The 14,100-nt window shown below is 43.5% G+C and overlaps 1 protein-coding gene across 13 annotated transcripts in view; it reads left to right on the forward strand.

Annotated features, from left to right (window-relative positions):
- Positions 1–337: 337 nt before the first annotated feature.
- Positions 338–14,100, forward strand: part of LOC140356045 (receptor-type tyrosine-protein phosphatase F-like) — a 308,485-nt gene continuing 294,722 nt past the window's right edge. For 9 of the 13 annotated variants that reach the window (XM_072440746.1, XM_072440756.1, XM_072440744.1 and 6 more), the window contains exon 1: positions 339–481. The gene's annotated coding sequence lies outside the window, so the exon portion shown is untranslated. Of the gene's footprint in view, positions 482–14,100 lie in introns of all 13 variants that reach the window. The other 4 variants (XM_072440741.1, XM_072440745.1, XM_072440750.1 and 1 more) reach the window with 1 other exon arrangement.

Consider the following 14,100-nt stretch of genomic DNA (forward strand, 5'->3'; position numbering starts at 1 on the left):
CGTCTTTCCCCAACTGCGCCGCGCACGGACAACACCGGGACGTACACTTTTGCGCCTCAACTTGCCGAAAAAATTGGAGTACATTATTTTGACTTTGCTTTTCTCGCGGTTAAAGGGGGTGGTCGTCCTGTCCTCGCGCGCGTGTGTCTCGCGGACGCAGCAGCTGACGCACGGCACGTTACCGCCGCCGCCGCCGCCGTCGTCTGACCGGGGGACGAGTCTGCCGCGGTTGAGCCCAGTAGACGAGCTTCTCCGACCCGGGCAGGACGAGCCCCGTCTCCTCGCGGTCCCGTTGTGGAGCTTTTCTACCTGATCGTAAGAGTTTATTTGGCTCGGACAGTCGCGGGTTTTGGGGTTGTCGGAAGTGGATTTTCGTGATTGTTTCAAACTAAAAGAGAGGACACGGAGGGACGGACGGACGGGGACTGTACCGGGAGAAGACGGAGAGAAATGCCAACGGCGGTGACAAAGAGGAGATTCAGTAAGTGCTGTCTTCTTCTTTTTTTTTATTTTTTTTATTTTTTTTGTGCGTGTTTGACCTTTATTGTGCGCGCGCGTGCGTTGGTGCCATCGTTTGTTTTGCGCACTTTCCGCACTGCACTTTGCGGCGGTCGCACGCGTGTCTTCCTCTTCTTCTTCTTCTCCTCCAGCTGCAGGGGACACACCGCGTGCACCGTGACCGACTGTCGTGCCACTAATTTGTGCTAAACTCGGAGCCCGCACACGCACACACGCACGCGCTGTTTACTCGTGCTGGACGTGTAGCTCAAATGGAGTTAACAACTTTACCCGCGCGGACGTCGTGTTTACGTGTAAAGGCATCTTAAAGGAACCGCTTGAGCATCTTTTTCTTCTTCTTTTTTACCCCTGCAACATTGTCAAGGTACGTGCGCAAATTGACGTTATTCCAAGTGACTTAATTTAAAGGGTATTTTTTTTTTATTTTTTTTTTTTAATATAAATATATATATATATATATATATATATATATATATATATATATATATATATATATATTTATATATATATATATATATATATATATATATATATATATATTTATATATATATATATATATATATATATATATATTTTCTCGCGTGGAGACGTGCATTCCTGGCGTACGCGGTGTGCTCTGCTCGGGAGGTGATGATGATGATGAAGGCTTAAATCAAGCAGAAAATCCGTCCAGAATCGCTAATGAATTCGTACGTTTGGGAGTGAGGAATTAGCGTTCGGCAGCGGTGGCGCGCGCGACTTGTATTCCGACGCGACTTATATGCCGACGCGCTTTAACATTCACGCCGCGGCATTCTGCGTTTTGACAGAACAAGTGTGCTTAAAAGTGTTTGATCTGCAAGGTGCACAGGCTACTTCAGGCTCCAGTCTTTTTTTCTTTTATTCCCTCCCTTCTTTTCTTTATTCCCATCCCTCTCTCTCTCTCTCCCTCTCCCTCTCTCTCTCCTCCTGATCTGCGCGTGCACGAGAGCCGCGTGGACGAGCCTGTGCGTCCTATCGTCCAGAAACATTCGATGGTTCTTTTGTTTTTATCTATTTATCTGTTTTTTATTCATTTATTTGTTGATTTCGTAGAGCCCAGGCACAGGTGTCGGGGCTGTTGTTCGCACATCAGTGCCACAAACGCTCCTGTCATGTACCTGCCATTCACCTGACAGTTACAGGACGCTGGCTGCAGACGGGTGAAGCGTGTCGGGGAGTTTGGGAAGCTCTGAAATGTATGTGGAGGAGTCGAGAAGGGGAAGTGATGCAAAGTAGTGCTGCTACTGGCTCAGCTAGTCGGCGATTATTATTGTTTTTCTAATAGTCGATGAGAGAAAGGATTTTTTTGAGACTTTTTGAATGCTTTATCGAGCGATTAAAGGTTGAGTGAATGAAGATTATTTAGAATTAATGTGTATTGTCGGTGAAAATGAGATGATGTCATTTTATTTTTTAACTGTTTTGATGAATAATGCAGCTGTCATTGTTGTTAAATGGTCTTTTTTGAGTCTGTGGAATCTAGATAACGATTAATCAATTTTTTTTTAGTTGGCTTGGCACATTTAGTCGATTGATTGTTGCAGATTTAATGCAAAGTAGGCATAAGATTTGGGAGTAAATCATGGGTTTATCTGCCTTTTACTTATAAATACAGTTTCCCAGGACGTTTTTGTATAAATGGGAAGTACAGTAGTTGACCGATCGATTTGGTCTGTAGTAAAAAATAATCTTCCATTCTTGAGTGTCATGTGCAAAGCCAATGGATGATGACAAATCCAAGTGCGTTATTAGCTCACAACATCTCCTGTGTACCTTTTTTTTACTGTCCCCAATGGAATAAAAGTGCATTGCTTTGAATAGAGCTCGTCATATGCTACAACCACACACGATCTCAGAAGTACATCAGGGAGTGACCTTGCCATGCTTTTGCTAATCATGCTCGTCGCTACATTCCTCGTCGTGATTTAGCCTTGATCTGTCCTCACCACGATTTTGTGATCTGAAAAGCTGAAGCTACGAATGTGATGCTCGAAATTTAGCAAAAAATAATCTGTCTCAAGTTGATTTGTGGCCAACTATTGTCTCAATTTGGGAATTTGAGCCTTGCCATGCTGGCTACATTGTCCTAGTCGGGCCCAGACCTTGTTATCTGTGATTCATTCAACGTTATCAATGCACCTCTCGACTCAAATGTGCAGATTAACAACCAATCAGACAACGTTACAAAGCCCTCCCATTTTACAGCTGATCAACTGAAATAAATAGTGAAAAAATACATTGGAAAAAGCTGCAGATGTGTTTTTGAGCTTAACCATCCACTTACATTCACTATTTTTGTTTGGAAGAGAGAGAAACATCTACAGAAACATCTACAGAAACATCTACAGAAACATCTGGAGAAACATCTGGAGAAACATCTGGAGAAACATCTGGAGAAACATCTGGAGAAAAAATCTAGAGAAACATCTCTGGTTACAATATTTTTTTCCCTACTTTTTCACATTAAAGAGACATTTTTGAGCTAAACCATCCACTTAGATTCACTATTCTTGTTTGGAAGAAAGAGAAACATCCGGAGAAACATCAGGAGAAACATCTAGAGGGAACATCTAGAGAAACATCTAGAGAAACATCTAGAGAAACATCTAGAGAAACACCTGGAGAAACACCTAGAGAAACATCTCTGGTTTCAATATTTCTTTTTCTACTTGGTCACATTAAAGAGACGTGTTTTTGAGCTAAACCATCCACTTACATTCACTATTCTTGTTTGGAAGAAAGAGAAACATCTAGAGAAACATCTGGAGAAACATCTGGAGAAACATCTGGCGAAACACCTAGAGAAACATCTAGAGAAACACCTAGAGAAACACCTAGAGAAACACCTAGAGAAACACCTAGAGAAACACCTAGAGAAACACCTAGAGAAACACCTAGAGAAACATCTAGAGAGACATCTAGCTGGTTTCAACACTTCTTTTTCTTGTGCACATGACAGAGGAAATCGTTTCTAAAGCCTGCTTCGGATCCATACGTCGCCCCGTCTTTCACAGGTGCACGGGCCTATACAATAGCCTGTAACCCTCTTGTGCTAAACAGATCAGAAATAGTTTGTGCGTGGTGGGGGCGGATGCACTAGAGCGGCTCTCCACAGCGCCTCATGCCCGCGGCCCTCTCTGGTTTATTTAAAGACACGATTGGCAGCACTTTTGCAGCGAGAGTGACACGTCGGAGTGGCCTCGTGGTCACCCCTTTATCAATACTCCAATCCGCTTACAGCCGTCGCACAATGCAAGGGCCTGACCCGTAGCCAGCTCAAGGATGAAGAAGGCCAGGTTTCATCCAATTGCATCAGAGGTTTTTTTTTTTTCTTTTTTCTTACAGCATCTAAATCCGTGCTGCATGTTTAGGTTCCTCTTTTCTTTTTGATGTCCTGAAAGCTAAAGAGACGAGCTTGTATGTTTTGCATAATTCACTTCATGGTAAATGGATGGCTTTGTGAGCCTGACCCATTCCTGTTCTATGTGAAGTGGGCAGGGCTGCAACACCTGATGGACCAATCATGACTACTCGACGATAAAAGAATCATATAGTCGTATTCGGATAATCGTTATGGGGACTATATAGTCAGATGAAGAGACGATGCCAAACTAAAATATCCTATAATAAATATAAAGTATCTTGAAGCCTTTAGTCACCATATTTCAACCTTTTATTTGGTTGATAATGTATTTAAAAAGTCTTAATGTACAATGAAAATATTTGTTTGACTAGTCCACTACTAAAATACCGTATTTTTTCATAGTTTGGCCGAGGTGACTTGTATGTGATATTATTAACACACTACCACCGGAGTTTGTGGAGTTGTTTAGAAGTGACACAGAGGAAGAAGAACTCAATGGATTTAGTGATTTGGGGTAAAACTGATGCTTTATGCTATAGTTATCTGAATAACTTCATATGTTATGTTAACATACCAGACACTTACCACAGTTCTGTCTGTGCCTCATGTAGCTGAAGGTGTTAGCGTTAGCATACGGACACCTATTCACCATGTTCTCTCATCTGTTATTATTTTAAACTGCATTTCAAGATTAAATGTCTGTTCTTGGTCTTGGATTTTATCAAATGCATTTCCCCAAAAACTTGACTCATACTCTTTTATATATGTTTTTTTCTTCTCTATTATGCATTTTTTGGCTGGTGCGACTTATACTCCAGTGCGACTTATAGTTCGGAAAATACGGTAAATGTTAGTTGCCTCCCTAGAAGTGTTTTCTGATTGGTTTATTTGCGAGCTGATTGGAGTTCTGTGAAATTGTCTTCCATATTTTTAGATTCGGAATTGCGATTTTCCATCCATTACAAGATTTTGAAGAAGTTATTTGAAACGCCGTACAGTTTGCATTGCTTTTCTATTGGCACACTGTTAACTATCGCGCTGCCAGATTCCACCAGTCCGCAAAATCCTCCACTAATCACATTATTTCAAGCATTTTGGTCAAATTTAAGATCTGTAACAGGATTGGCCCGGTGCCTTTGCGGTGGTCTGCGCTCTACCTCTGTGTGAAGAATATGGTGGAGAAAAGCAATGGAATGACTGGACAAGCTTGTAATTTAGCTCCTAACCGCCCATAGCCTTGGACTGTATTATTGTACAAGGCCGTGGGGACTCGGCCTTCAGTAAAACCGTATAGAGGTTGTTATATTGGCTCTGGGAGATACCTGTCGATTAGCAAAGACCGCCTATAATTTATTTTTACAACAGACTGACTCCCGCCGCCGTGGCCGAGGCCGGAGTAGATGTTGTGATGTAGTAGATGGGCATTTTATCATGGAAACCCAGGTTGACAGTGCTATTAGGTGTCATGCTGCTGGGACATTAAGGTTTTCTTCCATCATTCTGACCAGAGGGGCTACTGCAGGCACGGTTACTAGGCTTTTCCATTTTTCCTTTTCGCAACATACGGCTGGACGAACGTTTTCTCTCTGTTATTCCTTCCGCACGCGCTCTAATGACTTAATGACGTTGTTTACTTATTTCCCACTCTTCAGAAGAAGCACAAAGCAAACTAATTTCTGGAACGAATTATGGTTTATTTGACTTCAAGGCTCCTGAGACTCCAAAAGGATAACACTGTATCCACAACACAGATGCATGCTGTTGTGCGATGTGCGCCCAGAGCCTCTGATGAGATATTCTCGTAAATCAGCACTTTTTACCACACCTTTAGCTACTATAATTTGTTAAAATGGATTGTTTATTGCGATTTGTCATTTCTCATCACAGTTTGGCTATTTCTTCAATTTTCTTCCCCCCTTCTTCGATCTAATACTAAAATCTCAAACTTGATGTCAGTACTAAGGAATAGGCTTACGCTTTTATGTTATGATGTGGTCTAATTCTACTTAAACCGATCAGAAAAGTAAAATATTTTAGTACCAATACTTGCGCAATTTAGTGTCTAGTTTTGATTCGACTTTGAGTATCGCTTAGTGTCTGATTTTTAAAATACTTTTGACCATCGTATTTCCAACACAATGCGTTTACCTGTTTCCTTAATACCGCACATTTTTCATGATATTTTAGGTTGTCATAATGTTATGGCTGATCAGTGTAAAACAAATCTTTCTACCTGTTTAGTAGAGCACGAGCATTATATATTGCCAATGTCATAAATAAGGAGAGATGCCTGTAAAAAGCCTACAATTGTACTGGCTCAAAGATATTTGGCATAAAACCCTTGGCTAAAATGTACACTCTTGGTAGTAAGTAGCGTTACTGTCAATTTTAATTTTTTTTCTTCCTCCAGCCACATTTTTCCTTGCAAGTCACTGCCTGCTAGTTTCATAGATTTCCACTTTTTCAAAACATCGCTACCATAATTTAACTATTAGAGCTTCCAGTCATTTTCTCTTCAAATTATACCTTTTTATGTCTTTATACATCGAATAGCTTTGCCTAAGATAAGAGAGCTAGAGAAAATAAGCTGTAGCGGCACATGTTTTCCTGTGACATTAAATCCCAGCTGTAGTAAACATGACGGTATCTGATGGTGAAAAAAACTGTATCGTCGGCTCATAAAATCTTGCAGAAATACTCCCCGTTTTGTACAGTGTATATGTAGCAATTGTTTCTGTGTATAGAATATGCATTAAATTAACATTTCACGCCAATACTTCAACTTTAGCATTGCTGCCAACAGTGTGGTGAGGTTTCAGAGTGATATAATTTTTTTAAGATAGTGGTAAAACAAACAAAGAAGTGTTTTAAGTTCAATTCAAGATGGAAGGAATTGATTTGAAAATGCCACCTTCTAATTCATTTTCCCAATCAAAGACAAATGGTCTTTCTCGCTATACCCGTGCTCATTACTGTTCTCATTTGTTGTTGTTGTTGGTTAGAAATTGCGGTTCATCATGAATCAGATTGTTTTCTCTTTAGCACAAAGGGACAGACTCATTGTTGGGCTAGTGTACCGTATTTTCCGCACTATAAGTCGCACTTAAAAGCCTTTTTAATTTTTTCAAAAAACAACAGTGCGCATTATAATCCAGTGCGCCTTATATATGGATTCATTCTGGTTGTGCTCACTGACCTCGAAGCGATTTTGTGTGTTTTGAACGTTTTATTTTCTCTTAATGCGCCTTATAGTCCGGTGGTGCGCTTTATATATGAAAAATGATGGAAAATAAATCATTCATTGACAGTGCGCCTTATAATCCATTGCGGAAAAATACGGTACAAGAAAATCGCCCATTTCTTGCCGGTAAAATCCATTGTTAACAGCCATTCACATTTAACCATTGACTTTCGGGCCCTGGTCTGTCGTTCTACCTGCCGCTCTGCTCCAGCCCGGCCCGTCATGTTGACTCGACACCGTCCATCTGTGTTGGGGGATATTTCCTTTCCTGCTCGGTGCGTGCGGGGGGCTTGCGTCCAGAGCGTCTGAGTTTGACTGGCACTGTTAAAGACCTGCTGCAGTCTCTCTGTGGCCACCCGCCGCACAGGCCACTCCAGGCTGACGCTCGCTCATGCTTTTCATCTGGGCTCGACGCCGCTAATTTCAGGGCCCGGGAGCCGTAATGAGAGGTTGGCTCCGCACTGTGCTGGTTTGTGGTGGGCGGGATCGGCGTTGCTTCGAGATGCCTCACTGGTCAGGGCGTTGGCACAAGGGGAAACCGAGGAACCCTTTTTTTAAACCGAGTCAACTGGTTTAAGCTGGTTGGGAATGTGTGGATTTTGTTCTTTCTAGGAGTGTCGACATGACATGGGGCAAGGTACATTATAGGTCAAAAGAAGTTGGACATTTAGAATTGGTTGTGGCATCGAGAGTCAAGTTCAGTTGAGGAATCGGACGAGTTCTTAAAGTCTCACAAATCCATCTCGATCAGCTCTAAAGCATACACCCAGCATATATAAGTATTACCCAGCTACAGATTGAGTCAAAACACATTTTAAAGTGTGGCAGTGCTAAAATATTGACAGATGAATACATTATTAAGCTACATTTGGTGACACAGTTTGATCAGTAGTGTTTTTCTTTTGTACATTTGTGACAACGCCCCAATTTTGTTGCTTGTTCGTGCAATACAATAGGAAACTTGTTTGTGCAATACATTTGACACAAGCACTGATTTTGAGGAAACACGCTTGTGTATTTATATTGTAATGATTTATCGCAGAATTCCATGTGCCATATTGATTGTATCATTATCCATGTATCCTGTGGTGTTCAGTAAAGAGGAATAACGAGGCTCAAAAGCGAACATAAAGCAACAACCCATGGCGTTCAAGACCAAGAATTCACAAATCTCGCTAGTTTGTTTTCAGTCTGACAAATCAACCTTTTTAGAATAATGGTCGACATACCACACTTCTCTGTCTGAAACCAGGTCCAAAGCAAGACTTCAGCCTCGGCCAGCAGAGTCTTATAGCAACGGGCTTATTAGTTCCTCAGTGAGGCGGCGATAATCGAAAGGCCGTCTCTATAGAGCCATCACAGCCCCGCCATTGTCCTCCCACCCACAGCCGCCGCCACGGAGACAGCGCAGTGAGTCGGGCGCACACTGAGCCTGTTCCCTCCTGTCAGCAGCATCCAGCCACGCCGTGATTTACCGCTGCGCCTTGCCACGGGTAATGTAAGAGCAATCTGACTGCTGATTGAAACCAGGTCTGCCATTTCGGAGTCCACCGGTGGCATTATAAACCATTTACATTGATGTTTTACGGGGCGGGGAAAGTAGAAAGTGCCTTTTTTTGTCCTTTTCCCCCCCCCTCTCAGCACGTCATGAGGGTTGAAGAAGGTAGTTAATATGGATGACATTGGCAGGTCAAATGTTAGGTTAATTGGTTTTGTCTGTTTTTAATTTAGGCACGAGGAGCTTCTAGATATAGGCTCCGTCTGCTTTGAATTATGCAGCCAGCCCTCCCGCTCGCTCTCTTATTCGCCTCCTCCTCGGCCGTTACACCCGAGAACAAGACTTTTAGATGGAGCGAGAAAAGTATAGCTTGACTTTTATGCCCTCGATTTGTATCCGCACGTGTTAGAAGGCGCACTTTCTGACCCTTTCGCCTCCAAATCTTAAAACAACTATTAGGTAAAGCGTGTTGCTAAGGAGCGGGTCGTCTCGCAGCAGACTTTGGCTCGTAAAGGACGGCGAGGACGTTGGGATTTAACGGCCGACACTTCAACAGCAATAGTTTTTTATAGCCGAGCGTCCACCGTGTGTTAAGTTGCAGCAAACAGGGACATGTCATAAAATTTAAAACTGAAGTCGCCTCGCTACATAAGGAGGACGGTATAGGTCGGGGCGGGAGATGTGTTTCGTTGGCGACATTTTGTTTTAAAGACTTATTAGTATTATGCGGCAGTCTGTTGGATGGATGAAATAAATAGGACTTCAGTTGACAAAGGGTTGTAATTTATTTAGTGTTGTTGCCTGTGACTCTGAAAGCTGGGTTATCTAACTTTATTCCCGTGATAAACGATTTGGCTTTGCCCATATTTTGTCAAAACAACAATTTACAACGACTATTTCAGTATTTCATCTTTTGCAAACTTGAAACGTGGAGTCACGAGCGACCTTAGAATCGACTGATCTTTGGCAGTCCGCCCTCGTTCCTCTTCCACAAAAAGAAACCGCCATAAACACGGCAACAAATGAATCTGCGTGTGGATTTCAACAACGTGCCAAAATGTTTGTCAGAGCGAGGAACAAGTTGGATGCATTAAAGTACAAACTTTCTCTTTTGCGGTTCAAAAATCAGGTAATGCAGCTTCGATTAAAAACGTACCTTTATTGTCAATTGTTCAGAACGCAGTTGAGGTTTGTGTTTCTGTCACCAATATTATCAACATGAACATTGAAATCACCTGCAATGACCAAACCATCAAAGTCTGTACGCACAACTGAAAGCATCACAATAAAATCATCAATACAACTTTGGCAGTGCTGGAGAGGTAGTCTGTATTGCCCATGAATCGTGTTTGTCAAATAGTTTTCCAGTTTTTATGTATAAAATATGGAACAAAGAAGCAGAAAAGAAGAACAGATCATGACCAGAGAGAGCAGGAAACAAAACTAAGAAGAAAAGGCAGTAAAAAGGTCCCATTTGGTCCGAAGTCCCTCATACTTTAGAATGTCACATGTTGGTCTCGTCTTTGAATTGTGAGCGCAGTTGGGGCCTTTTTCCCTGCCGCCAAGAGTATGGTCCAAAGGTAACATTGTCACAGTGTCTCCGTGGCAATGAAACTTGTGCCTATCTAATTGGAAAAAGACTCCGTAAGTTATAACATTTGTACTTGTAATGTTCACTTCTGTGCACAAAAAACCCCAAACAAACCACTAAATGCTCACCGAGTTAAAAGTTTGACTTGGTTTAGTTGCTAACGTGGCCTCAGCACAACATAATTAGAGTCTGCCACAGTCGTCCCTATATCAAATGAGATATTTCACGCCGCCATCATTTGGAAATGAAACATAAAAAGTAGGCCAAGGTTCAGAGTCTGTTTATTAGTTTCGCCCGCAGCGCCCAAATATCAGGGCTCTTTTTCGCCGCGCAAGAAAGTGTTTGAAGTACGTAATGGACGAGTAAGTCGGGGGGGAAGTCGGCCACCCATCTGTATGCAGGGCGGGAGGCGCAGGAAGCGTTGCCACTCATCTGCTGCTCCTCTGATCTCGCACAGTCCCAGATGGCTTTGTTTCTCCGCACGCGGCCCATTCAGATCAAAACTTCTCCGCTCCTGCATGAAAGCGCATTGTTTATTCTCATCATATCCAATTTTCTATTGCCGTTAAGGCTTTTATTGTTCAAAATGGATGAATGCTGTAGCTTAAGAGCATCGATTTTTTTTGTTTTTGTTTTTTACAAGTTGGAAACAAAATTGACAATGTAGAAAAAGGCAAAAGTTGATCCGCGATGTATTGTTGATGAGAATGCAGGCGATAAATGATGATATTGAAACTCTTTTATACCGCTAACTAACACATTAACACATTAATTAGCATGGCCATCACGACAAAAAAAAACTAATTTAAATATACATTATCTTTTAAAAATCATGAGCCGAAATACTTTACTTCAGTTTGTGTCTGTAATGAGTCATACAAGTGATTCCTTCAATTGTTTATTGCTCAGATTTGATCAAAATGTCCTGCTCTAAGTATAAAGGACTATATAAAAAACATTGAGCCCATAAAATGATTGTTTCCATCTTTCACATATTAAACAATAAATCAATGCTGTTAATGTGACGAGCACAAAACATTGATTATTATAATAGAGACTAAATACATTGGGATTTTTGATGATTTCACAATAAAAGGACAGTCTCCCAGTGCTATTCATTGCTGTTTACTCGGCAACAATGCAAATAAAACACAAAATCCTTTAAACAAATACGCTTGTTATGAACGGCAAAAATAGAAGCAGAGATTTACAGTTCTAATTGTGACACTGAATATGTCACTTATCTTTGCTCTCCGATTATGTACTGTACAGTCATGCAACCCGAGCCCGAGCATGAATAAGTAATGGCGCTGCCCGGTGTAGATTGATGCCCTACACTGGCTGTACACGCTGCTCTATGTAACCAATCGCACGCTCGAGGCTCCGCTGTGCAGCCCCGGACCCCGCGAGCAACACGGCATCCACATTCAGAGCAAGCCAAATCTTATATTTTGGCGCTGATTTTGTTTGGTTTGTGCCAGAGGGTTTTGCGCTCTCGTCATATTTGTGGGAGGACATGCGACAGGTAAAGAAGTGTTGCAATATGTTGTTATAGTTTTCATTAAATCTGTCAAAATGTACAAAATCTGCAGCAAAAAAGGTTTTGTTTCCTGTTCACAAGTGGAGTCCCAGTAACTGCTCGTCTCCATGGAGATAAACAAGGGACATTAACATCGTGGACACAAGTAGAGCTGTCAAAGTTATTCAGAATCAGATACTAATCGATACTAAACTAGATTGTCCTTTGGGTTCATGGGTAAAAAAGATAAAAATCACAATGACAGGACACAAATTGACCATTTTAGGACAGTTTTTAAAATGATCTTGAGCTTTATCAGAGCTAGTATACGTTTCCTGGGATCCAAAATACTCCAATTCTTTGCAAAAAGTGAGACTCCCGCTGTCGTGCCTCGAGCCAAACTCCAAACCGTGCCATCAGATTTGTTTATTTCCGTGACACATGTGACATAAATGAGCTCATAGGTCATGTAATATTTACAACAAAATTAAACTCCTCTCACCTCAGATTAACAGTGTTTAGTGCTTTTGTCATTGATCCTGAATAATTCTGCAATGTTTTTCATCCCCTGGGATAATATATTCCTTTCTGCAGAAGGAAACTTGTTATATACCTATAATCTGGAGCAGGACATCTCTGTTTTTTATGATCTTAATGTCTTTGTACATCAAATAAGAGTAAAATAAACCCTGTCAATCACAGTCATCTGAACGGTGACCAGACTTGTGTCATTCTGGACTTTCCAAGCAATATAAGAGCACAATATAAAGCGAGAACTATTTTATTTTGGAAATGTCGGTCTATCCATTGTCTAAATAATGAACATTGTTAAAATATCACTGTGATATTAAAATCTGTATTGAGGCTATTTGATTATGCGATCTTGAACCGACACCTTAACGTGGTGGAGGGGTTTGAGTGCCCGAATGATCCCGGGAGCTATGTTGTCGGGGGCTTCATGCCCCTGGTAGGGTCTCCCAAGGCAAACAGGTCCTAGGTGACGGGTCAGACAAAGATCGGTTCAGAAGCCTCTTATGACGACGACACGAACAAGGCCGTTTACGTCGCCCGGATCGGCGTCACCGGGGCCCCATCCTGGAGCCAGGCCTGGGATGGGTGCTCCATGGCGAGCGCCTGGTGGCCGGGTCTTACCCCACGGGGCCCGGCCGGGCACAGCCCGAAAGAGCGACGTGGGGCCGCCCTCCCGTGGGCCCACCACCCGCAGGAGGATCCATAAGGGGCCGGTGCAGAGAGATCTGGGCGGCAGTCGACGGCAGGGGCCTCGGCGATCAGATCTCCAGACACAGAGACTAACTCTGGGGACATGGAATGTCACCTCGCTGGGGGGGAAAGAGCCTGAGCTTGTGCGGGAGGTTGAGCGATACCGACTAGATATAGTCGGCCTCACCTCCACGCACAGTTTGGGCTCTGGAACCCATCTCCTCGAGAGGGGCTGGACGCTCCACTTCTCTGGTGTTGCCTGCGGGGAGAGGCGGCGGGCTGGTGTGGGCTTGCTGATAGCCCCTCAGCTCAGCCGCCACGTGTTGGAGTTTACCCCGGTGAACGAGAGGGTCGCGTCCCTCCGCCTTCGGGTGGGGGACAGGTCTCTCACTGTTGTGGCGGCCTACGGGCCGAACAGCAGTGCAGAGTACCCGGCCTTCTTGGAGTCCTTGGGAGGGGTACTGGACAGTGCACCGACCGGGGACTCCGTTGTTCTACTGGGGGACTTCAACGCCCACGTGGGCAATGACAGTGACACCTGGAGAGGGGTGATCGGGAAGAACGGCTTCCCCGATCTGAACCCGAGCGGTGTTCAGTTATTGGACTTCTGTGCTAGCCACGGATTGTCCATAACGAACACCATGTTCAAGCACAAGGGTGTCCATCAGTGCACATGGCACCAGGACACCCTAGGCCGGAGGTCAATGATCGACTTTGTTGTCGTGTCATCAGACCTCCGGCCGCGTGTCTTGGACACTCGGGTGAAGAGAGGGGCAGAGTTGTCAACCGATCACCACCTGGTGGTGAGTTGGATCCGCTGGCGGAGGAGGAAGCCGGACAGACTTGGCAGACCCAAGCGCATTGTGAGGGTCTGTTGGGAACGTCTAGTGGAGCCCTCTGTCAGTAGGGTATTCAACTCGCACCTCCGGGAGAGCTTCTCCCATGTCCCGGGGGAGGTTGGGGACATTGAGTCCGAGTGGACCATGTTCTCCGCCTCCATTGTTGATGCGGCTGCTCGGAGTTGTGGTCGCAAGGTCTCCGGTGCCTGTCGTGGCGGCAACCCCCGAACCCGGTGGTGGACACCGGAAGTAAGGGATGCCGTCAGACTGAAGAAGGAGGCCTATC

Source organism: Eucyclogobius newberryi, unplaced genomic scaffold (genome assembly GCF_026437365.1).
Source record: "Eucyclogobius newberryi isolate DKJ021-1_F unplaced genomic scaffold, fEucNew1.0.hap1 SCAF_12, whole genome shotgun sequence".
Classification (NCBI taxonomy): domain Eukaryota; kingdom Metazoa; phylum Chordata; class Actinopteri; order Gobiiformes; family Gobiidae; genus Eucyclogobius; species Eucyclogobius newberryi.